At 38.7% G+C, this 25,019-nt stretch overlaps 1 protein-coding gene across 2 annotated transcripts in view; it reads left to right on the top strand.

Moving 5' to 3' along the window:
* Positions 1 to 526: 526 nt before the first annotated feature.
* Positions 527 to 25,019, top strand: part of LOC131430893 (protein O-mannosyl-transferase TMTC2) — a 720,087-nt gene continuing 695,594 nt past the window's right edge. The window contains exon 1 of one of the 2 annotated variants that reach the window (XM_058596143.1): positions 527 to 1,006. The gene's annotated coding sequence lies outside the window, so the exon portion shown is untranslated. Of the gene's footprint in view, positions 1,007 to 1,123; positions 1,323 to 25,019 lie in introns of those variants that run through there. The other variant, XM_058596144.1, reaches the window with a different exon arrangement.

Consider the following 25,019-nt stretch of genomic DNA (forward strand, 5'->3'; position numbering starts at 1 on the left):
ATCGGTGAGCGAGCTGTCTCACGGCCATTCACCGTGAACCGTGAATCGAATCGAGTGTACCGGAGGAGGAACTGGATTCGGTGGGTAAGGGGGATGAGAAGCAAACAATGACGATGATAAGACGTTTACCCAATTATCACCCTCAGCGCACACTACCCTCCGGTCTAAAACTCACCACGTGGCAGTGTGTCTTTTCCTATACGAAATGATCAGCTTCGAGGTGGTGTGCGTGAAGGAACCCCAGTGCGCCTGCTCACCATCTTCGACACGAGTTCAGTGGCTCATCAACGAAGTAATTCTCAGCGAAGCTCGAAACGTTTCGAACTCACTTTCGAACTGTTTCCTACTCTCTCTCTCTTTCTCTCGAGCCATCCGAACCCCGTGGAGGTTTTTTGTGTACAGGAAATTGAAACTCAACCTGATGAGCGGTGCTGGTGAGAGGATTTTCCCACGAAGTCATCCCACGGCCAGCAGTATTGGTGCTGGTTTTATAAAATATACGCTCAGTCCGCTCGGGTCAGTCAGTTTCCGCCGTGTCCTTTAGCCGAAAGGATGATGAAAATTTCTCGCGAACGGGTCCAATTCGTGGTTGTTTTGAACTAGAGATTTGTCCATTGTCATTCTGATAGCATCCCAACGGGGAAAAGCTGCCCAGCAGGGCGGATAAATGAAAATTTCGTCGTGCGCGTTTCGATCGGGTTATTTTTTCGTGTTGTTGGTCGATTAAATTGTGTCCCGTTCATGGTTAATGGCCGTATTTTGCGATGATTCAGTCAGGTTTTGTGATATTCTGCTGAACCGAACAAAACGATACTAGAATGTCGGCCGCAGATTTTTGAAATAGTGAAAATTGAGCTGTGGTGCGAACGAAAAGAAGAAAAAAAAACAAACTCGAAGCACTGTCGGACGCTTCCATCTGTGAGTAAATCAAAACACTGAAGTGGTTTTGGCAGCAGTCGGGCAGGAAATCACGAAAACAGCTGGTTTCCGATTTTGCCATTTTTAGGTGCGTGTTGTGTTGAATGTGAAGCTTAGCCAAAATATAATAAATAAATATTGTTGTGTTGTGTTTATAATTCTCCCTCACAAATGCTGAAAACTCAACCCTGCGGCGCTTCGACAGCAAACGGGGGCTTGATTAGGATCATGTGAGCACTGAGCGGCTGTTCTGGTCGGCGGTGTTGGTCGTGGGTGGATAATAGTGCTGATGGATGGTTAAATATTTTCACCTATCCCCCTGTTTTCAGCAACCCGACAGGATTGCCGAATCCGGCATACGGCAGCTTCAAACAGTGTGCTGCCGGGAGATTGATTGTTTTAAGGTATGGGGTAGCCGTTGCACTTTGTACTCCGGCTGTCGGTAGGGATTACGGTAAAAGTCAAATTTTACCCAAGTTAACTGCAGAGCAGCATGGTTCGATTCACGGTTCGCCGGGTTGTCCCTTCTCTGGCTGGTAAAACGAGATAAGCTCCCGGTTTTGTTGACTGTGCTACGATGAATAGTTGTGAAGTGGAACGCGCTACAAGTTAGTTGAAACTGTGGGGTTGGGTTTTTCGTTGAATTATTGTGGCAGGAAATTGAGTGCTTTGTTTTCAAATTTCAGGGGAAGCGTTTTTCCGGAAAAAGGTGAAATATTTCCGGGGGGTGTGTGCTAATAGCATGAATAGAAGTGAAACATCACTTCAATTTACGCTAATAATTAGATCTGTTACACGAGGGTAGCCAAACCGTGGTTGGCGTGGGTACAGGAGAATGTGGTAGGAAGACAAGATGTTCTCGATATCCTTCCCCTACGATCGGTGCTTTAGGAATAATGAAAGAAAATGTTGAAGCATTGCCATTAAAATTATTAATTTATTCTACACGGAAAGGTTTCCGTTGTTCCTGCCATTGTAAGAAAAAAATGTCAAACAAATCATTTCAGCTTAACATTCAATCGTGACCATGATTTACGATCTCGAGGCAAAAATAGTGTTTTATTCGAAAGTGGTAAATCATTTCCCAAGGCTTATTTATCATAATCGTAGTTTTCGGAATTTTAGTTTTTTTCTGAATATTATCTTGTAACCTGCGAAAAATGTGCGTCCAATTCATGTTGGTATGACTAAACAGAACTGCGTTGGTGAAACATTTGCTGCTAATTGTAAATTGTTAATGATAAAATTATTGTTCTAATGTTTGTGTCAAGCGTATACCACATTCAAAATTTAATGTCATTATTGCCAAAAATCTTCCGATAATTTTGTTTTTATCAGAAAAATTTCGTAATCATACCAACAGCATAAAATTGCATATCAGTCTAAAAAGAAATTATTTCGATACCAGGGGACGGGTATAGTGTGATGGGTAAGTCGATGCCTTTCACGCAGCCCGCCTGGGTTCGATTCCCAACCTCGCACATAGGGTCAGAAAGTTTTTCTGGTCCGAAGAGGCGAATGACCTTAAGGTTAAAACCTCTATAATCGAAACAAAAAAAAAAAAAAATTATTTCGATTGTTTTCATTTTGTACGGACCATTCCGTCAAAACCATAATTACTCCCAAGTCTTTTTTCAGGCGAGGGATACGTACCAAATAATGAAAAATCACCTATAACCACATAAATTCCAAAACTAGCATATAAAACCGCTTAACTTTGAAAAATACCTCGGGTTGGCGGTTCAATGCGTTGGGCGTTGGTTATACAAAGCAATTGTTGTATGTTCGAGCTCCGACCTAGAAGGATTCTTACAATCGTAGCACTACACGGAAAACCCTCCAATCAAAAAATTACGATCTCGCAATTTTTTATTTTTGCAGTTGTTGTTTTAACTAATAATTAGTTGATTCAACCAATTTGCTATTTGATTTGCACATATTGAAGTAGTTGAAAAATATGTTGTTTTTAATGCTGTCTAATGTCAAAAATAGCACAAAGCAAAACAAAAACCACAACGGAAAATCAATCATTACTTTAGTTGAAATTCAAACGCGTTTCTTAAACATTTTCATGCAAACGAAATTCGCTTATTATACGTTTGTAAAACTCGTGAAGAGTAACTTTTGAATGATAGTAAATTAATGTTTATCATAACACTAGTTGTCAGAATATTAATGTGATGATAAAGTATCTACATCTCTACTGCTCTGGTGTTACAAGAAGAAACAATTGATATAAAGTAGTGCTATGCACAGAACGTGTTTAACCAAAACTAGAACCCAGTGAATTGTATGCGTTTGAATTTTGGTTTTAAAATCAATCTGATTCTCCATCGTAAAATGCATGTTAATGAATGAGTATCATGTTATCTTCAAGTCATGTACAAAAATGGTATGAACAAAGTGATTAAATTAAAAAGGTTTAATAATCATTCATATAATATTCGCATGAAAAACCCGCATAACTTCGAAATTTCGCATTAAAAATTTCTTTTTATAATTTCGATATGGCGGCTCTGGAATCAGCTGCTCAAACTCGTTCGATTTGTGGGTGGGTTGGAAATCATTCATCGGAAAGAAAATAGACAAGCAATTTCATAGTCTATATCGATTTGACTATTGAACTAGAATGAAAAATTTCCATCGAGAAAAAACAAAATCGCGGCCATTTGTCGATTTTCGACTTCTTCTGTGCACTTTTAATTGTTAATAACATTTCTAAATAACAATGAATATTTTTGGTTGAAGTTAAGACTAGAAATGATCAGAAATTAAAAAAACTCTTACCCGTACCCAGGATTAAATTTTTGTGACGTGAATACGACTTACTTTACTATGGGGCGCCTTTTCAAAATTTACCCTCTGAGAGAGTGATAAGTTTTTGATCGTGAATATCTCTTGTTGTATCTAATGAATCAACATAATTTTTGCTACATGCCATCGGAAATATGATCACAATTTTATGATAAAATTTACAGTTGTGTGACTTAATCTCAAATAATTGAAAATTAAACTTTTCTAAAATGTTTGGTATAAACGAGTATCAAAGAGGATAATTCATAAGGCGCGTTTGCCTTTCTCGTATTTTTAAAACTCATAGCTCAGTGATCTGTGAAAGGATTTATATAATCTAACTACCAATAGAATCGAATTTTTTCAACTTAAACGTGGATAGCAACAGCATTGAAGTATTTCAATAGTACACTATTGAAAAACCTGTCCCATTTGACCCATGTCAACATCAGCCAATCAAAACGCGTTCTGAAAAAGAGAACAAAATATCTGCTGCTGTACAACAAATCGTTCGAGAAAAATGTTCCGAACAGTGCTTAATATCGTAGTGAGTTCCACAATTTGGTCCTCCTGAAAGGCAGGAATGGATCCCGCACAGCATCCTGATAGTTTCTTTCAATGAAATGCAAATCCAAAATGAAATAATCGACATTAAAATTCTATATGCTGCTATTTTTATAGCCGTTAGGACCACCCATTAGTGAAAAAGCTACAAACGAAATCACGTAAAAAAAAACCTCTTAACAAAATTTTATGTATTGTGTGTCGTTTGCAAAGCTAGTTTCGCTTCCGACAAGAGCGATTACGTCACAGCTACTCGTTGTTTGCATTGGTGAAAAAACAACGAAAAGTGGACAACGTTGGGAGCATCAGCCGTTCTAATGGGTCTAAAAGTTTTCTAAAGAACTATTAGGATTTCTTGTTCGCAAATCGAAGCTAAAACACCTCAGTTCAGTGCAAATCTAGAACTGTTTGATTTGATTTGTGCACATTTCGCTGTTTGAAATTCACAGTAATCGAGATCAAGTGAAGCCTTCTTTGTTTTTGCGAAAAATGTGAATAATGGGAATGCTTGCATAATTCATACAATTGATCAACTAATTGATATTAGGAAAAAATAAGGAACATGTATTCAGGTATTCACGACATCCAGTTATGTCTATGACATTACCCACCCGCCTTTTTCCATTCTTGAGCCCGTCGGGTTCGGGTCGGACTTCGATACAAATACCCGAAACCCGACTATCTCGTGCTCCGACCAACGATCTAAAGAGTTAAATGCCGTTTGCTCATGTTACTAGTAAATTTTATAACAATTTGCACTTCATCTCTGGGAAAATTGAGTGACATTATTTGTCACATAAACACATACCTACATACACAGACCATAACATAATTCGTCGAGCTGAGTCGAATGTTATATGACGTTCGGCCTCTGTGCCTTGGTTCAAAAGTTGGTTTTTGGAAGAAAGTTTTATTCAAATCTGAGAAAATTCTGCCAACATCGGATATGGTTTGGTTCAAAATTCGTCACATTCATGTCAATTATAAAATTAATAATTTTCAGCAAACGACTCTATCCAAAAAAATTTCAGGAAATTATACATTATATGCATACTTCCATGCGTATTGGAGTTAATCATCATATTCTGAAACCCCCTCCGAATATTTTTTCTGGGTACGCGCTTGATGTTCGAGCTATTGATGTGAAACAAGGCAAAGAAAATTCCTAATAATCAATATTTTCCTTAAAACAGTTCAATCAATCAATTCTCTATAGATTATTGATCTATATTAAGGATTGTATCGAAAATAAGCTATCCACAAATTTTTCTTTCAAATTATGATAAAAAACGATATTTTATTCAAACTAAAAATTTATCCTTTATTGTACGAGTTTAAACTTGAGCATAATGAAAACCGGATGAAATTTAAGTTATTCCTTCACGAATTTTCGAACTTACTATCGAACGCTCTTCATCAAGTTCCGGACATCGCATTTTTTGGACGCTTGAGCCAATTTTTTTTTTAACTCGTGCATGTTCCCAGCTACCTTACCAGCCTTCTTGATTGCCCAGTAACGTTCGATCGGTCAAAGCTGAGGGCAATTTGGTGGATTGATATTATTTTATACCCTTTTCCGCAAGCCAATTGAGAGTGGTTTTGGCATAGTGAGCCGACGCTAAATCCGGCCAAAACAGTGGAGATGTACTATGCTTCTTATATAAAGGCAGCAATCTCTTCTGGAGACACTCAGATCGATAGATTTCTGCCTTTATAGTTCAGGTAGTGTAAAAAATGGTTGACTTCAAACCACAGGAACATATTGCTTGCCATACCAGTACCTTTCGACCGAATTTCTCCACTTGAATCGACCTGTCCGCATAGCTTACATCCTCCCCAACGACGACAGTAAAGACCTGGAAGGGTTTTTGAGTCCTCCTTTATATAACCTTAAGATAATCGGAAATTCAGTATTCCAGGATTACTCATTGAATTGTTTCACTTGATTTTTACGGTAAAATTTAAAGCTAAACAATCCTTCTGTATAAACGTAATTCGTTGATTTTGGATAGTTTCTAGTTAATGATGTTCAATAATTTTCTAAATTTCAACATTCGAATCCCGAATTTACGTTTTTATTCAATGTATCAATTTAAAACAGATTTTTCAAGCGAAGCTTGTAAATTGAAGCATGAATTTATTCCACCTTTAACAGATCTGAATCTGAATCTAATTCTGAATCAATATTTTGAATGAAGTTGATTTTCACTGCTTATATAATTTTTTTATTTTTAAAAGTAGATTATAAGCTAACCTCTTAATGAGAAAAAATCCAAACTTTAATGATTTGATAATAAGTGCGCATTTTTATCATCCCAATCTTTTCTATTTTTCTCCTGAAAAAACGCAAACAATTAAAGCTTGATGCTATTGAATGTGATATAAAAACCTGTTTTAATCTACCTATTGGTGTAATGATGCCTTTCTCATATCATATCATATGATAGTATGATAGATGATACTGTGGTGTTCTAAAAATTATAAAAGAATAATCGAAATCGGTTTGTTTGACCGTCTACTGTTAAAAACCTTTAATTGGAGAAGATTTAAGGACAATTTAGATTTTTTTACGGTTTTTCACCCCTTTCTGTGATTGTATAAAATTTTTAACACACTTTACTCTATATTTCTGGATCCGGAAGTCGAATCCGAAGGAAATTCAAGAATTACGCATGGGACCACATGACCTATCATTTGGACCTAAGTATGTGAAAATCGGTCGATCCATGTATGACAAGAGTTAGAAAATATGTTTTATTTTTGTCGTGAATACGACTTACTTTACTATGGGGTGCCTTTTCAAAATTTACCCTCTGAGAGAGTGATAAGTTTTTGATAGTGAATATCTCTTGTTGTATCTAATGAATCAACATAATTTTTGCTACATGCCATCGGAAATATGATCACAATTTTATGATAAAATTTACAGTTGTGTGGAACAATCTCAAATAATTCAAAATTAAACTTTTCTGAAATGTTTGGTATAAACGAGTGTCAAAGAGGATAATTCATAAAGCGCGTTTGACTTTCTCGTATTTTTAAAGCTCATAGTTCAGTGATCTGTAAAAGGATTTATATAATCTAACTACCAATAGAATCAAATTTTTTCAACTTAAGCGTGTATAGCAGCAGCATTTAAGTATTTCAATAGCACACTATTGAAAAACCTGTCTCATTTTAACCAATTTCAACACCAGCCAATTAGAACGCGTTCTGAGGAAGAGAACAAAATATCTGCTGCTGTACAACAAATCGTTCGAGAAAAATGTTCCGAACAGTGTTTAATGTCGTAGCGAGTTCCACATTTTGGTTCTTCTGAAAGGCAGGAATGAATCCCGTACAGCATCCTGATAGTTTCTTTCAATGAAATGCAAATCCGAAATGAAATAATCGACATTAAAATTCTGTATGCTGCTATTTTTATAGCCGTTAGGACCGCACCCATTAGTAAAAAAGCTACAGACGAAATCACGTAAAAAGAAACCTCCCAACAAAAATTGGATCAGTTTGGATTCTTTCGCCACTGCGAGCAGATGTATTTTGTGTCGTTTGCAAAGCTAGTTTCGCTTCCGACAAGAGCGATTACGTCACAGCTGCCAGTCATTTGCATTGGTTAAAAAGCAACGGTAGAGAGCATTATACTAAATCAGCCGTTCTAATGGCTCTAATAGTTTTCTAAAGAACTATTAGGATTTGTTGTTCGCAAATCGAAGGTAAATATCCTAAGTTTAGTGCAAAACTAGAACAGTATGGTTAGATTCGTGCACTATTCGTTGTGTGAAATTCACAGTAATCGAGATCAAGTGAAGCCTCCTTTGTTCTTGCGAAAATGTGAAAAAGGGGAATGCTTGCATAATTCATACAATTGATCAACTAATTGATATTCGGAAGTGTTAAGGAACATATCAGTTGTTTTCGTATTCACGACATTACCCACCCGCCTTTTTTTGCACATTTTATCCCAAATAATATTTAGGAATTTTGTATGGGCTCACAAGACCTTTCATTTGAATCTAAGTTTGTAAATATCGGTTCAGCCATCTCCGAGAAAATTTAGTTAAAAAAAAGTTACATACACACACACGCACATACACACAAACACAGACATTTTTCGTACTCAACGAATTGAGTCGAATGGTATATGACACTCGGCCCTCCGGGCCTCGGTTCATATACCATTCGATTCGGTTCACAATGATTGCATAACCTTTCTAAATGAGAAGAACAAAAAGGCGGACGAGTAATGTCAGAGACATAACCGGATGACGTGGATATGAATAAAGGAATCTTTCGGTGCTTACCACTGTCGAGTGCAATGCGTAAAAGCAGTAGTGACGCACTATATTACTGGCCCAAGCCAAGTAGAGATTCAGATCCTGGAACTGGATCAAATCTTACCATATTGTTGCATCTGGAAATGGAATTGTATCAGTAATATGGAAAGTTCGGTTCTAGTTCCATGTTCAGGATTTGAATTTCGAACTTCAAGGGTCAGATTTTGAACTGAGTTTGTGTACTGAATTCTGGAACTGAATTCCTTATCTGGAATTCTGGAACTGAATTCCTTATCTGGAATTCTAGAATTGGCTCCTGTATATGAATGCAGGATCTGGGTTCTGAAGTTTAGTTCTAGAAGCTGGAATCTTAAACGGAATTTTAGAGCTGTAATTTCAAATAAATTATTTTCCGGATCTATGTTCTGTAATTCGGATTCGGAACATAAACCTGAAAGTTGAATTTTGGAAATGAATTCAGGGCCTGGATTCTGGAATTGAATTTTGTATTTGATTTCAGAAACAGGATTTTAAAATTGCATTTTGAAATTGAATTTTGGATCTGAGTTTTAGAACAGATATTTGGAATTAAATTACGTAACTGAGTACTGTACCTGAATAATGGAACTGAATCCTGCGTTCTGCAACGCGGGAATCATCAAACCCGGTTTTCGAGCAAGAAAAAGACAAATTTTTGAGCTGAATTTTGAAATTGAATTCTAAGCCTGGATCCGGAAACGGGATTTTGGAGCTGAATTTTCAAATTGAATTCAAGATCTTAATTTGGTACTGAAGTTGATAACTGTAACTGAACACTGCCCTTGAGTTCTGAACCTGAATCTTGAATCTGCAACGCGAGAATAATCGAAACTGTCGACGAATATAGGAAAGACAAAAAAAAAGTGAGCTGAAGTTTCGAACTGGATTCTGGTCCTGAGTTTCTAAATTCAAATTTGGAACTGTACTTGATTCTGTAACTGAATACTGAATCTGGATTCTGGAACTGAATCCTGGATTCTGGAACTCGGGAACGTTCAACATCGTTGTCAAGCCTAGCTTGCAACGCGTTTCCTCTTTGTTATGCTCATTGATTCTCAAAATTTTAGAAAACTACAATTATGAGTTATTTATGATTATCTCATACTACTAATAATTTCTTCATAAATTCATATTGATCGTATTTCGGATGGCATCAAGTAAAAATGATGCGGTAACGTTAAGTACAATGAGAGATATTCGTGATCAAAAACTTGTCACTTTTCCACAACGATAATTTTGGATAGAAAAAAAAAACAAAACATCACCTCGTATCCTGTCTTGGAACTGCAAAGTTTAATATTCTCTCTGGTATACTCTGGATGTTGCTTCACTGGTCCGAAATTACCTCCTTGTCTGTTTTCCATTACTTGCGCCGAAATGATGATTCCATAATTGCTTGACTCGAGGACGCATCGTTTCTGGTTGCTTGGAACAACCAAAATCCGCAACTCATCGGTCTGTTCATAATTACGGGACAATGTCACAATGTCGGGTCGCCAAAGTTTATCGATGGGATACCACCCGAAAGAACACGCGCGTTTTCTTTTCTCTTTTTTTTTGCGAGTATCCCCGTCTTTGAAATAGGACCCGGATCCTGCCTTTTCGTCACTGGCTGAAATGGGTTGGTTCTGGTAGAAGGAAAACTGCTGGGCGTAAGAGATTCTGTTTTCTTATTGTTTCAAAGGACCTCCGACAGCGATTCATTGCTTGGCGGTGGAGTGCGGAAGATAATTTCTTCCCACGAAAGAGTCCGCGGCAGAAGAAAAATGATCTTTCCTGACGAAGCGTGACAGTCGGAAGCGTGAAAAGAACGGAGAAATAAGGAAAAAGTGACACTGCAAATTGGGATGGCAGCTTTTTTCGAGTCATCCGAGAGTCACTAAAAGTGTTTGTACCGGAGTCGATGGCATGCTGTCTTGGAGTTATAAAAAATTAGGGATGAAACATATTGCAGAGTACGGTGCGTTTAAAACGTTTAAGGGATTAGCTGGCAGCTTGAACTGCGTATGTCACTGTCGAGGAGTGGGTTCGAAAGATTGTGCAATAATGGTTGAAAATCTTTAAAACTTTTGGACACAAATTATTATTAGGAAATTATTTCAAGCGTACCTAAGCTCTGTAATATTTTTACTTTCGATGTACTCAGTCCTATTATTTATAATGTTATATTTATTTTAAAACTAGAAGTTTTTTTCTGGTATCCGGGTAAACTTCATACATAAGGAATTTGCAGAGATCTCGAATCACAAACAACATACAAACATTCTACGAATTGCTTGTTGACGAAAGTTGAATGAATACACTTGGCACACGGCCGCAGGCCTTGTGCTTGGCCGAGGCGGCTGGCATCGGTTTGTTTTACCAGCGAGCCGACGAACAACGACATGGAGCTGGAAATATTTTCCCGCATCCTTTGAACCAACAAAAAGTGAAAACACGTGACAAAAAAAGGGCTCAAACGAAAGCTCACAAATGTCAGCTGCCTAGCCGAAGCAAGCTTCGAATACTCCTGCCAGCTTCCGTCACATCTTCACGTTCTTTGCGGGGTTCACATTCTTTTCCAGTGTGGTCGGGGCGGTCGGGGCACTTTACGGGGGCATGAAAGAAGTATCCTTTCCTTCCGTACGTCTTAGTGGAGTTGAAATGAGAAAACGACAAAAAAAAACATCCCGCCTCGAAGGCGGTCGATAGCCATGGCCGGAGGGTGTAAAAAAGCGATGGAAGCGAAAATGATTGTAAAGTTTGAAATGAAATTCTGCCTCGGAGCAGCGTAAGCCACCCACAGCTGATAGAAAGTGGAAGGGTAGCACCGAGCGATTGTTTCTCGTTAGACAGCGATTATTTAGTTTCGGTCTTTGGGGACTGCTTTTCCTTCTCGCAGCAAACCAGGGTGGATAAGCGTGTAGTATCCCGAAATCAAGGGAGGGGGAAATTCTGCAGAATATTGTTTGTGTTACAGCAGAAGCTGACATGAATTCATTCCCGTTTGAAATGTGTCAACTCGTGGTGGCACAGAAAGTGTTGAGTGGATCCTTCGAGTCCGCCGGAATCCGGGACGCATCTCCGGGCCGTGGCGGTACGGCGGCTTGAATTAAAATTAATTAATTTTCAATTTTCAATTTTTCTTCGCTGTTCTTCGCTGCTGGCATCGACCGGACTAATAGGTGTGCCAGCCGAAGGACCCCCATAAATCTCTGCCGCTACCGGATTGACCCTGCCTGTGCAGCCGCGCTCCGTTGATCTCCCGTCGACTAGGTGGCAATAAGTTCCAGCGAAAGGAAAAGAAACTTTCTCGCGTGAGAGCGAACTGCAATCATTTTAATTAAAGAAATACGGTTCCGAAAACAACTGGCCGCATTCTCGAGTGGATGGCAAAGTGCTCAGAAGAAAAGTGAGAAAGCGGACAGTACATTCGGAATTCACATTTTATGTAACTTGAAATTAATGTCCTCGAGTCTTTCTCTAAAGAAGTTGATGCGGATAATGCTTGGATAATGAATGGCTTTAATATGTTTTCTCGGGACGGTTTGGCGAGCTGGGGATAATCCAGTGATAATTGAAATAATTAGTCTGATTAAGCCTTTCGGGCAATTTGAACTTCTTTCCAGACACTGCGGGTTATTATAAAAGAAGCACACTGTTTGTCGATGAATAAACAAGCGAAGATGCAAAATAAAGTGTATCGTTTCCATTTGTTCAGTTGTTTGTTTGTTTTTTTTTTCGATTTTCTTTGAGAGTGAAATCTACTCAGTTTTTGCGTTAACAGTTATTGCTTGATACAAATGATACCAAAACTTACCAAACACTAATAAATGATATGATTGAGATAACATACACGATTGTTAAATAGCATAAAAGCGACTGATATTTGGTTGGGTGCCTGTTCACAAACTATGTAAAGGGTGTTACGATCAAACATCGGTTAATTTCAACTCGATTCCGTTTTTTTCATCGTAAATTTTTAAGAATAAGTACATCCATTTGAAGTTTATCGTGTGAGACAACTAAAAAAATCTTGATTTCAATCGCCTATGGATTAAGACCATCGGAGACAATCAATGTTTCGTATGACCTCACACGAAATATTGATTGGAAATGCTACACAAATTCGATATCTGAGAAACTAGAAACAACACAAGAACTTCCTCCGGAGGAAGAGTACACGTTTTTGGCTGGCTTGATTCTCGACACCGCGATTCAAGCTCAGACGAAACGTGTACCCGGCGCGAAAACTAACATCCGTCCTCCCAACCCGTGGTGGGACAAAGAGTGCTCGGAATTAAACGCGGAGAGAACTTCATCATTTATCGAGTTTAGGAAAAACGGAACACCTGATAATTTTAGAAACTACGCGGCATTAGACGCTAAGATGAAAAGCTTGATTAAAGCGAAGAAAAGCGGTTATTGGCGTCGATTCGTAGACGGATTATCGAGAGAAACATCAATGAGTACTCTTTGGAACACAGCCCGACGAATGCGCAACAAAAACACCACGAACGAAAGCGAGGAATATTCTAACCGCTGGATATTCGATTTCGCTAAAAAAGTATGTCCTGACTCTGCTCCGGAACAGACGATCATGCGCGTCGCCTCATCTAACAGAAACGAAACACCTTTTTCGATGGTCGAGTTCTCACTTGCGCTTTTATCGTGTAACAATAAAGCTCCGGGGTTAGACAAAATCAAATTCAACTTGTTGAAAAATTTGCCTGACTCTGCCAAAAGGCGCTTATTGAATTTATTCAATAGGCTTCTTGAGGATAATATTGTCCCACATGACTGGAGACAAGTAAGAGTTATCGCCATTCAAAAACCAGGGAAACCAGCCTCCGATCACAATTCGTATCGGCCGATTGCTATGCTTTCCTGTATCCGGAAATTGTTCGAAAAAATGATTCTGTTTCGTCTAGACAATTGGGTCGAGACTAATGGCTTACTTTCAGATACACAATTCGGCTTCCGCAGGGGCAAAGGAACGAACGATTGTCTTGCGTTGCTCTCAACCGAAATTCAAATGGCATTTGCTCGTAAAGAACAAATGGCGTCAGTTTTCCTAGACATCAAGGGGGCTTTTGATTCAGTTTCCATAAACATCCTATCTGAGAAGCTGCATCAGCAAGGTCTTTCACCAATTTTGAATAACTTTTTGTATAATCTGTTGTCCGAGAAATACATGTATTTCGCGCATGGTGATTTGTCGACATTACGATTCAGTTACATGGGTCTTCCTCAGGGCTCATGCTTAAGCCCCCTTTTATACAACTTTTACGTAAACAACATTGATGAATGTATCAACACATCTTGCACGCTAAGACAACTTGCCGACGACAGCGTTGTGTCTATTATAGGACCCAAAGCTGCCGATCTCCAAGGACCATTGCAAGATACCCTCGACAACTTGTCGACATGGGCTCTTCAAATGGGTATCGAGTTCTCTACGGAGAAAACTGAGCTGGTTGTATTTTCAAGGAAGCGAGAACCAGCACAACTACAGCTTCAACTAGGGGGTGAAACCATAGCTCAGGTCTTCACATTTAAATATCTCGGGGTCTGGTTCGATTCCAAAGGCAACTGGGGATGTCACATTAGGTATCTGAAACAAAAATGCCAGCAGAGAATCAATTTTCTTCGCACAATAACCGGAACTTGGTGGGGTGCCCACCCAGGAGACCTGATCAGGCTTTACCAAACAACGATATTGTCCGTAATGGAATATGGATGCTTCTGCTTCCGATCCGCCGCGAACACCCATTTCATTAAACTGGAAAGAATTCAGTATCGTTGTTTGCGTATTGCCTTAGGTTGCATGCAGTCGACTCATACGATGAGTCTCGAAGTGCTCGCGGGCGTATTACCGTTGAAAAATCGATTCTGGGATCTCTCATATCGATTGCTTATCCGATGCGATATCTTGAATCCGATGGTGATTGAAAACTTCGAAAGGCTTGTCGAGCTCAATTCTCAGACCCGTTTTATGTCCTTGTATTTTGATTACATGGCTCAGAATATTAATCCTTCTTCGTTTGTTTTCAACCGTGCTCATTTCTTGGATACTTCTGATTCTACTGTGTTTATCGACACATCCATGAGAGAAGAAATTCATGGAATTCCGGATCACGTGCGCCCTCAAGTGGCCCCAAATATTTTCTATAATAAATTTAGAACAGTCAACTGTGAAAAGGTGTTTTACACTGACGGATCAAACATCGACAGGTCCACAGGCTTCGGCATCTTCAATCAAAACATCACCGCTTCTTACAAACTCAGTGATCCGGCTTCAGTTTACGTCGCAGAATTAGCTGCTATTCAGTACACCCTCGAGATCATTGAAACCATGCCCAAAGACCATTACTTCATTGTCACGGACAGTCTAAGTTCAATAGAAGCTCTCCGGGCAATGAAGCCAGGAAAGTATCCCCCATATTTCCTGGGGAAAATACGGGAACATTTGAGAACTTTATCTGAACGGTCTTATTTAATATCGTTAGTCTGGGTCCCTTCGCATTGTTCCATCCCGGGCAATGAAAAGGCAGACTCATTGGCTAAAGTGGGCGCATTGGAAGGTGATATTTATGAAAGACCAATTTGCTTCAATGAATTTTTCAGTATCTCTCGTCAGAAAACTCTCGAAAGTTGGCAAACTTCATGGAGCAATGGCGAACTGGGACGATGGCTGCATTCCATTATCCCTAGGGTATCGACGAAACCTTGGTTCAGGGGGATGAACGTGAGTCGCGATTTCATTCGTGTTATGTCGCGGCTCATGTCAAATCACTACACCTTCAACGCACATCTCCGGCGTGTTGGGCTTGCGGAGAGCGGTCTCTGCACCTGTGGCGACGGTTATCAGGACATCGAGCATGTTGTGTGGTCGTGCGTAGAGTATCGTGACGCCAGGTCGAAGCTACTGGAATCCCTTAGGGCCCGAGGTAGACCGCCTGAGGTTCCGGTTCGGGATGTGTTGGCGAGTCGGGATAGTTCATATATGCTTCTCATATACCAGTACCTTAAACACATTGATATACAAGTGTAATGTGTTTATCCTCGTTCAGAAAGTATAAACTCCACCTACAGGTTCGACACTAACATCCGCCCGATTCTCTCGATCCCCGTCCCTGTCCACCATCTTCATTGGAACTAACAAGATCTTTTTTTGTCACTAACTTTTTCGTTACCCCTTCCCTGTCTCTTCACCATCTCGATGGCAACTAATTAGATCTTTATCGCTTTCAAACATTTTGTCCCCACATCCCCTGTTTTACCCCGTTTCCACAATATTTACTTTTTTTTTTCTTCATCTCTTCCGTAACATCACCATCATCGTCCAGGGAAGACCGCTCCAGTCGAAAACCAGCATGCGGGCCACCCGCCAGGCCTTCGTAGCCTGGGGGTGTTTTCCGCGGACCCACACGGACCGAAGGATGCGGCCAACATGGATATTTGCAAACGCCATATGGAAGACCCTCATGCAATATCCAATTCACCGGCATTACATAATGATACTATTCTAGTTTTAATATAGTCGTAATTAAGATTAGTAAATATCCTTGGCATCTTAGAGCTTAAGCAGTGTGCCTTAAAATTATATTATAATATTGAATAAAAAAAAAAAAAACTAAAAAAATCTTACTTTTGCTAATTTAGATTTTCTAATTCTCATTCCCTTAATAATAATAAAATACTTGTTGAAATGGCTTTTTTTTAGTTGAATTCACGTGCTGTCATTTCTTAGCTAAGGCACACTTCATTTCCATTCAATCAATTTTATAATTGAATTAGAGAAATAAAACGTTCTTTTCAACCAACATAAATGGTTGAATTGGCTTCTGCAATTTGCAGCTATATGGCGCACTGTCACCGAAAAAAGCAGTTTCAATAGGACTGTCCTTTTTAGCTTTTAAATGGATTGTTTTGCTTTGACACTTCTCATGAGTTTTTGGTTAATAAACTTACTAATAAAACCAATTTCATTCAGTAATAGCCGTTCAACCGAGAAGGTTGTGTATAGAAGCGTACAGTTTAATAACGCTGGTTGGTTTACACGCGTTAAATACGACAACGGTTGAACTACAGGTAGAGACCTGTTGGCAGCAGTCGTTAAAACGTATAGTCGTGCTGCATAAGAGAGCACTAGTGCTGGGCCAAGCTGGTGAAGGAAACAACAAAGGGCGTTTCCCAAACTCTACCCAGGCCGCAATATACAGCCACAAGTGCTGAGCAGGAGAGTGCAAAGGCACATCGAAGAGGAAGAGTGCAAAGGCACATAGAAGCAGGAGAGTGCAAAGGCACACCGGTGCGAAGGCACTTCGGTGCAGAAGCATATCGGTGCGGAGCACTAGGAAGAAGGAGACAAGACAACTCGGTCTTTCCACTGCCATACAACACGCAGGTATACACCGGTGACCTGCGCTGGTTACAGCTGGCGAAGACGAAAGCAAATCGGAATTCGAGTGGTGCTGGATGTCAGGTAGCAGTAGCATCACATCATATTCTATCGCTACAGTGAGCTTCAGCATTGTATCAACGTCCAGATACATCCAACAAGAACATCTAGAGCAACGAGGATCTACACGGCAGTGCAACGGAGATAGACAACAATTTCAAGGTAGAAGTTTTTTCTTTTCCTTTTGATTGAGTACTGTGTAGTGTTGGTTTCAAATTTTATTTAAAGTTTAGTTAAAAATTTTAATGTAATGGATGAATCCATGGACGTAAATCCTAGCATGAATCCGATACCCCCACGAACGAAAAAATATCAGGAGAGCTCTTCTGGGCCTTGGATAGTCTTTTTTAGACGTATATCAAAGCCATTAAACATTTTTCAAATTAATAAAGGTTTGACATCACGATACTCTTCAAGCAAAGAGATCATAAAAGTAAATAACAATAAAATTCGTGTTGTGGTAAATAATTTGAAACACGCGAATGATATTGTCTCTTCGGAACATTTCAATAAAGAGTATAAAGTTTACATACCCTCCAAAGATGTCGAAATTGACGGTGTTGTTACCGAAGCGAGTCTTTCGGTAGATGATTTACTCAAGCATGGTGTTGGTCGTTTCAAGAACTCTATGCTTGAGGGTGTGAAAATACTGGAGTGCAAACAACTGTACTCAGTAGTTCATGAAGAGGAAAAAAAAGTTTATCGCCCATCAGACTCGTTTCGAGTGACATTTGCCGGGTCTGCGTTGCCGTCCCATGTCTATGTCGATAAAATTCGCCTCCCTGTTCGGCTTTTTGTTCCAAATGTAATGAATTGTACGAACTGCAAAAAATTCGGCCACACAGCTACTTACTGTAGTAATAAACCAAAATGTATTAAGTGTGAAGGGCCTCATAAAGATAATGATTGCAACAAGGAAATTGAAAAATGTATTTATTGTGGGAATAGTCCTCATGATGATATTTCAGTATGCACTGCATTTAAAGTGCACAAAGACAAAATTAAGCTTTCTTTAAAAGCACGGTCTAAGCGCACATATGCAGAAATGCTTAAAACGGTCATTGATGTCCCCCCTTTGGAAACCGAAAACGGGTTTTCAAATCTAGAGGAACCAGAGGACTCTGACTCTGACGAAAATAGTGAAGGTAATTCGTTTATCACTACCCAAGGGTCAGTTAAGAGAAAGAAGTCTTCCTCCAAATTACCAAAAAAGACACCTAAAATTTCATCTTCAAAAAAAGATCCCCGTGTTAAACAAAAAAAGTCAAAACCAAAGACTGTGCCTCCTGGTTTGTCAAATTCACAAACCAATCCAGGATCTAGTACAGAAAAAGATAATAATCCAGTGGGCTCCATTTCACAGCCACCAACAGGATTACTGAAGTTTTCGGAAATTGTTGAATGGATTTTCTCAGCATTCAATATATCTGAACCCTTAAAGACCCTCATAATGGCATTCCTTCCAATAGCTAGAACCTTTTTGAAGCAGTTATCAGCTCAATGGCCAATTGTCTCAGGTTTTGTATCTTTTGATGGATAATTTATCACCCGTCGCAAATGATACAATCACTGTCCTGCAGTGGAATTGTCGAAGCATCATGCCAAAACTTGATTCATTTAAAATATTATTGCATAGTCAAAAATGTGATGTATTTGCTTTATGCGAAACATGGCTTACTTCAAACATAGCTTTAAATTTTAATGATTTTAACATTATACGTCTCGATAGAGACTCTCCGTATGGTGGAGTGCTTTTGGGAATTAAGAAATGCTATTCCTTTTATAGATTAAACATCCCTTCAACTTCTAGTATAGAAGTTGTTGCTTGCCAAATAAACATTAAAGGCAAAGATATTTGCATAGCTTCGGTTTATATTCCTCCAAAAGCACAAGTTGGACAGCAACAGCTTAATGAAATGGTTGAAGCCCTTCCTGCACCACGATTGATTCTGGGGGATTTAAATTCGCACGGTATTATGTGGGGTTCCGTTTACAATGATAGCAGATCATCTTTAATACAAAACATTTGTGACAATTTTAGCATGACGGTATTAAATATGGGTAGCATGACACGGATCCCAAGACCTCCGGCACGCCCAAGTGCATTAGATCTATCTCTTTGCTCAACATCAATTCGACTAGATTGCACCTGGAAAATACTGCCTGATTTACACGGTAGCGATCATTTACCAATCATCATCTCAATTAGCAGTAGCAATTGCATTGCTACTTCCGCTAGTATTCCATATGATTTGACAAAAAATATCGACTGGATTAAATACCAAAGTAGTATCTCTAGTATTTTGAATTCAATGGAAGAGCTCCCTTCACTTGAAGAATATGACTTCCTCATTTGTTCGATTCTGGAGGCAGCAGAACAATCCCAAACTAAACGCTTTCCTGGGCCAACGACTAACAGAAGGCCTCCCAACCCCTGGTGGGACAAAGAGTGCTCAGAGGCTAAACTCGCAAAACAAAATGCTTGCAAGACGTTTCTAAAACGGGGAGGAGGAACTCCTCAGAATTTTGAAAAACTTATGGTTTTAGAAACCAAGTACAAGAGCATACTTCGAGCCAAAAAATGTAGCTATTGGAGACATTTTGTCGAAGGTTTGTCAAGAGATACCTCAATGAGCACTCTTTGGAACACGGCCAGACGAATGAGGAATCGTAACGTGGGCAATGAGAGTGATGAATACTCGAACCGATGGATATTTGACTTTTCTAGGAAAGTTTGCCCAGATTCTGTTCCTACGCAGAGCATTATACGGGAATCTCCTCCAAATAATGGTTTTATTAATAACCCATTTTCAATGATGGAATTTTCTATAGCACTCTTGTCTTGTAACAATAACGCTCCAGGGTTGGACAGAATTAAATTCAACTTGGTGAAGAATCTGCCCAACCTCGCAAAAAGACGTTTGTTGGAATTGTTCAACAAGTTTCTTGAGCAAAATATTGTTCCACCTGACTGGAGACAAGTGAAAGTTATCGCCATTCAAAAACCGGGGAAACCAGCTTCCAATCACAACTCATATAGACCCATTGCGATGTTGTCCTGCATCAGAAAATTGTTCGAAAAAATTATTCTACGACGTCTCGACACTTGGGTCGAGACGAACGGTTTGTTGTCAGATACTCAGTTTGGCTTCCGTAGAAATAAAGGGACGAATGATTGCCTTGCATTACTTTCGTCTGACATCCAAATTGCCTTCGCTCAAAAGCAACAAATGGCATCTGTATTTTTAGACATTAAAGGAGCATTTGATTCAGTTTCCATTGATGTTCTTTCAGACAAGCTTCACCAAAATGGACTCCCAGCGGTTATAAATAATTATTTGCACAACCTTTTGTCAGAGAAACACATGCATTTTTCACATGGCGATTTGGCAACACTCAGAAATAGTTACATGGGTCTCCCGCAAGGCTCATGCCTCAGTCCGCTCCTCTATAATTTTTACGTGAATGACATTGACAGCTGTCTAGTAACCCCATGTACACTAAGACAATTGGCAGATGATGGCGTGGTTTCAGTTACTGGACCCAAAGCTATTGATCTGCATAAACCATTGCAAGATACCTTAGATAACTTGTCCGATTGGGCTGTTCATCTTGGTATCGAATTCTCTGCGGAGAAAACAGAGTTAGTCGTCTTTTCAAGAAAGCATGATCCCGCGCAGCTTCAGCTCCATATGATGGGAAGAATGATCCAACAGGTTTTAACTTTTAAATACCTCGGGGTGTGGTTCGATTCCAAATGCACGTGGGGAGGACACATTAGGTTTCTGATAACAAAATGCCAACAAAGAGTAAATTTTCTTCGAACAATAACAGGATCTTGGTGGGGTGCTCATCCGGAAGATCTAATAAAATTGTATCAGACAACGATACTTTCAGTGATGGAATATGGATGCGTTTGCTTTCGTTCCGCTGCAAACTCTCATATTATCAAACTGGAGCGAATTCAGTATCGTTGTTTGCGAATTGCTTTAGGGTGCATGCATTCGACACATACAATGAGTCTTGAAGTTCTGGCGGGAGTTCTTCCATTAAAAGATCGATTTTGGGAGCTTTCATCACGCCTGCTAATAAGATGTGAGGTGCTGAATCCCATGGTAATTAATAATTTCGAACGACTAGTCGAGCTTCGATCTCAAACAAAATTCATGACAGTATATTTTAACCATATGTCACAGGAAATCAACCCTTCAAGATATATTCCTATCCGTGTCAGCCTCCTAAATGTCCCTGACTCAACTTTATTTTTCGATACATCCATGCAGCGCGAAGTGCGTGGAATCCCGGATCATCTACGTTCGACGGAAATCCCAAAAATATTTTCAAGTAAGTTCAGGCATATTGACTCTGAGAAAATGTTTTACACGGACGGATCGCGAATTGAAGAAGCGACAGGGTTTGGTATGTTCAACAATAATGTTTCGGCCTCATTTAGGCTTCAAGAACCTGCATCTGTTTATATAGCAGAGCTAGCAGCAGTTCATTATAGTTTGAGTGTAATCGTCACATTAATTCCAAACCATTATTTCCTCTTCACAGATAGTCTGAGTGCAATTGAAGCCATTCGCTCAAACATGACTGGCAAGACTGAACCGTTTTTCCTGGGCAAAATAAAACAGTGCCTGAACGACATATTGAACAATAATTATCTAATCACTATAGTCTGGGTCCCGGCTCATTGCTCCATTCCTGGCAATGAAAGAGCCGATATTTTAGCCAAACGTGGTGCTATTGAGGGTGAAATTTTTAGAGAGACCAATTGCTTTCAACGAATTCTATAGCTCGTCTCGCCAAAGAACACTTGCCAGCTGGCAAGCTTCTTGGGATAAAGATGATCTGGGTCGGTGGATGCACTCAATTATTCCGAAAATATCGACAAAGGCATGGTTCAGGGGACTGGATGTGAGTAGAGATTTCATTCGTGTGATGTCCAGACTCATGTCCAATCACTACACGTTAGATGCACATCTCCTTCGAATTGGGCTCTCCGAGACTAATCATTGTGCTTGCGGAGAAGGTTATCGGGATATTGATCATGTCGTTTGGACATGCGTGGAGTATCGTGATGTCAGATCTCAACTAATAAATTCTTTGCGTACCCAAGGTAGACTATCCAATATCCCAGTTCGAGACATTCTTGCTTGTCGTGACCTTTCATACATGAAACTTATTTATCATTTCATAAAGAAAATTGGAGTTTCAATTTAATAAAGGCCCCTTTGAAGTTCTGATCCCAGCTGCGTCCATGAGTTCAACCAATAGCTAAATTAGAATAAAAATTATGTAATGATACAAACAAACTCGAAACAGTTTATGAAATTATCAACAAAATGTCAAAAAAACAGCTTATTTTATAATTTATAGAAGGTAATCGTTTGGTTCAAATAATATTTCCGAGTAGATTTCATAATTAATGACGAGTTACCTAAGATGATATTTAAGCTATAAGAGAATATTTTTTAATAAATTCAAAACGTTGTGACTATGTTAGAATTAAATTAGGATAAGAATATTATGTAAAAGTGATGCTACGGCGAAGAAAAACTTATGTAAACTGCCTTAAGAAATAAACGTATTTATGAAAAAAAAAAAAAAAAACCAATTTCAATTTTGTTTTCTTTGTAATGTCCTTCAGTAATGATAGATAGATGGTGATAGATAAATAGAAAAAAATTTTATGATTTTAATAACAAAATTAGTTGTCAATGAGAATTTCATGTTGGATTGAAATATTGCTGGTTTGTGTCCAGGATATTCCCCAACTAAACACATTCTCTAAAAGTAAGAGTTTTTTTCAGCAAAATGAATTCTCAATTTTGACTCATTTCATAGTTATTCTGGAAATTTTGTTGTTAAAATTAACTAATTCAAAAACAGTAGTACGAATTAGGCGCAGAGCTAATTTCGGTCGTTTCGTGCATGTAACAGTTCGGCTGAAAAGTTCGTATCGTTTAACAGAAACACACATTTTTTGCCAAAATTCGTTTTTATTATTCAACATAATTGCAATCAGAGGCGATACAGCGATTATAGCGATCTTCCAACTTTTCGATACCATTTTTGTAGTACGATTTGTCCTTTGCCTCAAAATAGGCCTCAGTTTCAGCGATTACCTCTTCATTGCTTCTAAATTTTTTACCAGCGAGCATTCTCTTGAGGTCTGAGAACAGGAAAAAGTCACTGGGGGCCAAATCTGGAGAATACGGTGGATGAGGGAGCAATTCAACAGCTCCAAACACTGCTCAGAATCATCAATTCGTTGTTGTTTTTGATCGATTGTGAGCTCACGCGGCACCCATTTTGCACAAAGCTTTCTCATATCCAAATATTCGTGAATAATATGTCCAACACGTTCCTTTGATATCTTTAGGGTGTCAGCTATCTCGATCAACTTCACTTTACGGTCATTGAAAATCATTTTGTGGATTTTTTTCACGTTTTCATCGGTAACATCCTCTTTTGGACGTCCACTGCGTTCATCGTCTTCGGTGCTCATATGACCAGTACGAAATTTTGCAAACCACTTACGAATTGTTGCTTCGCCCGGTGCAGAGTCTGGATAATACTCATCAAGCCATTTATTGGTATCGGTGGCACTTTTTTTCATCAAAAAATAGTGTTTCATCAACACACGAAATTCCTTTTTTCCATTTTTTTTCACAATAACAAAAGTAGCTTCACTCAAAATGCAATATCTCACAAACTAATAATCAGACAGCTGTCAAATTTATTCACGTATCTTTTGAAGGTTGGTACTAACTGAAAATGGTATGTATTTAATTCTAGTGACGCCCTCTCATAGAAACGATACGAACTTTTCAGCCGATCTGTTAGGCTGCCTAAAACTTACTGGGCAAAATCCAACGGAAGGTCCAGCAATTCATCTTCACTTGCTTGAGTGATTTTTTTATTCCGTATGAATTGAAATCATGAAAAGAAAAACAAACATGGCTCGATTTTTTAATAAGAAGTTTAACCGATTCACACAAATTCCTGTTTGGTGAAATGTTGATCGCAGCAGCCTTCAGATTATCATTAGATACGACAATTAGTTTACGTCATGACGGTTTAAGGGAGGGGTAAAACTTCTTTTAAGGTGAGGTGAGGTGGAACAAATCCGACCTAGTAAATGCTTTCGACTATAACAAGCTTATGTTACATCGAATTAAGTCGTTATATACAAAATCAAAGGTTAAGCTTCTGTGCAACTTTCTATGTTTAGCATTAAATTCATACTTTTTAAAAAATTTGAAATCTAAGCGCTTTTAAGTTATTTTTTCTGTTTTCTAAAATGATGAATCAACCGCCTATGTTGTTGATTGATTTAGTACTTATTTTACCAAAATTTATTGGCTTGGCAATTTTGAATCAATAAATGTCATGATATTGGATGATAAAAATAGATAGTGGAATTAAAACAAAAATGAAATCAACAAAATAAATTGTACTAGGTAATGTTAGAGAAATAACCGCGACGTAGGACTGCTATCGACAAGGGGCAGATCACTTAAAAAATGGATATTCATTTCAAATAAAATTTCATTATTTCTTTGTAAAATGGTGTATATTATGAAAAGGTGCAGGAGCGGCAGCTATGGGGAGGGGGGAAGGGGGGGGGGTTGTTGAAATGGGCATACATTTTGGCATTTACAATAAATATTTGGAAATTTGCTAGAAATATCCTATTATATAACACTTTTTTCTGTCATCCTCGTAATTCGTCTCCGTAATCGTTCATATTTCTTAACTAAGTTACTAAAATTTTTAAACTAATTTACTACAATGTGAAATGGTCTATACTTTACCACTTTCGAATATTGGTTTTTGCTGGTAATAGTAAGGAATATGTTTGCGATCATGTCACAAAATTCGGAAGAGAAACAAAACTTGTTTTTAAATTTATTTATGTTTTTCAGGCCTATTTGCATACAAGCTTTACGTGGCCGATTGAGCCGATTCATTGTTCTTGG

Source organism: Malaya genurostris, chromosome 2 (genome assembly GCF_030247185.1).
Source record: "Malaya genurostris strain Urasoe2022 chromosome 2, Malgen_1.1, whole genome shotgun sequence".
NCBI lineage: Eukaryota > Metazoa > Arthropoda > Insecta > Diptera > Culicidae > Malaya > Malaya genurostris.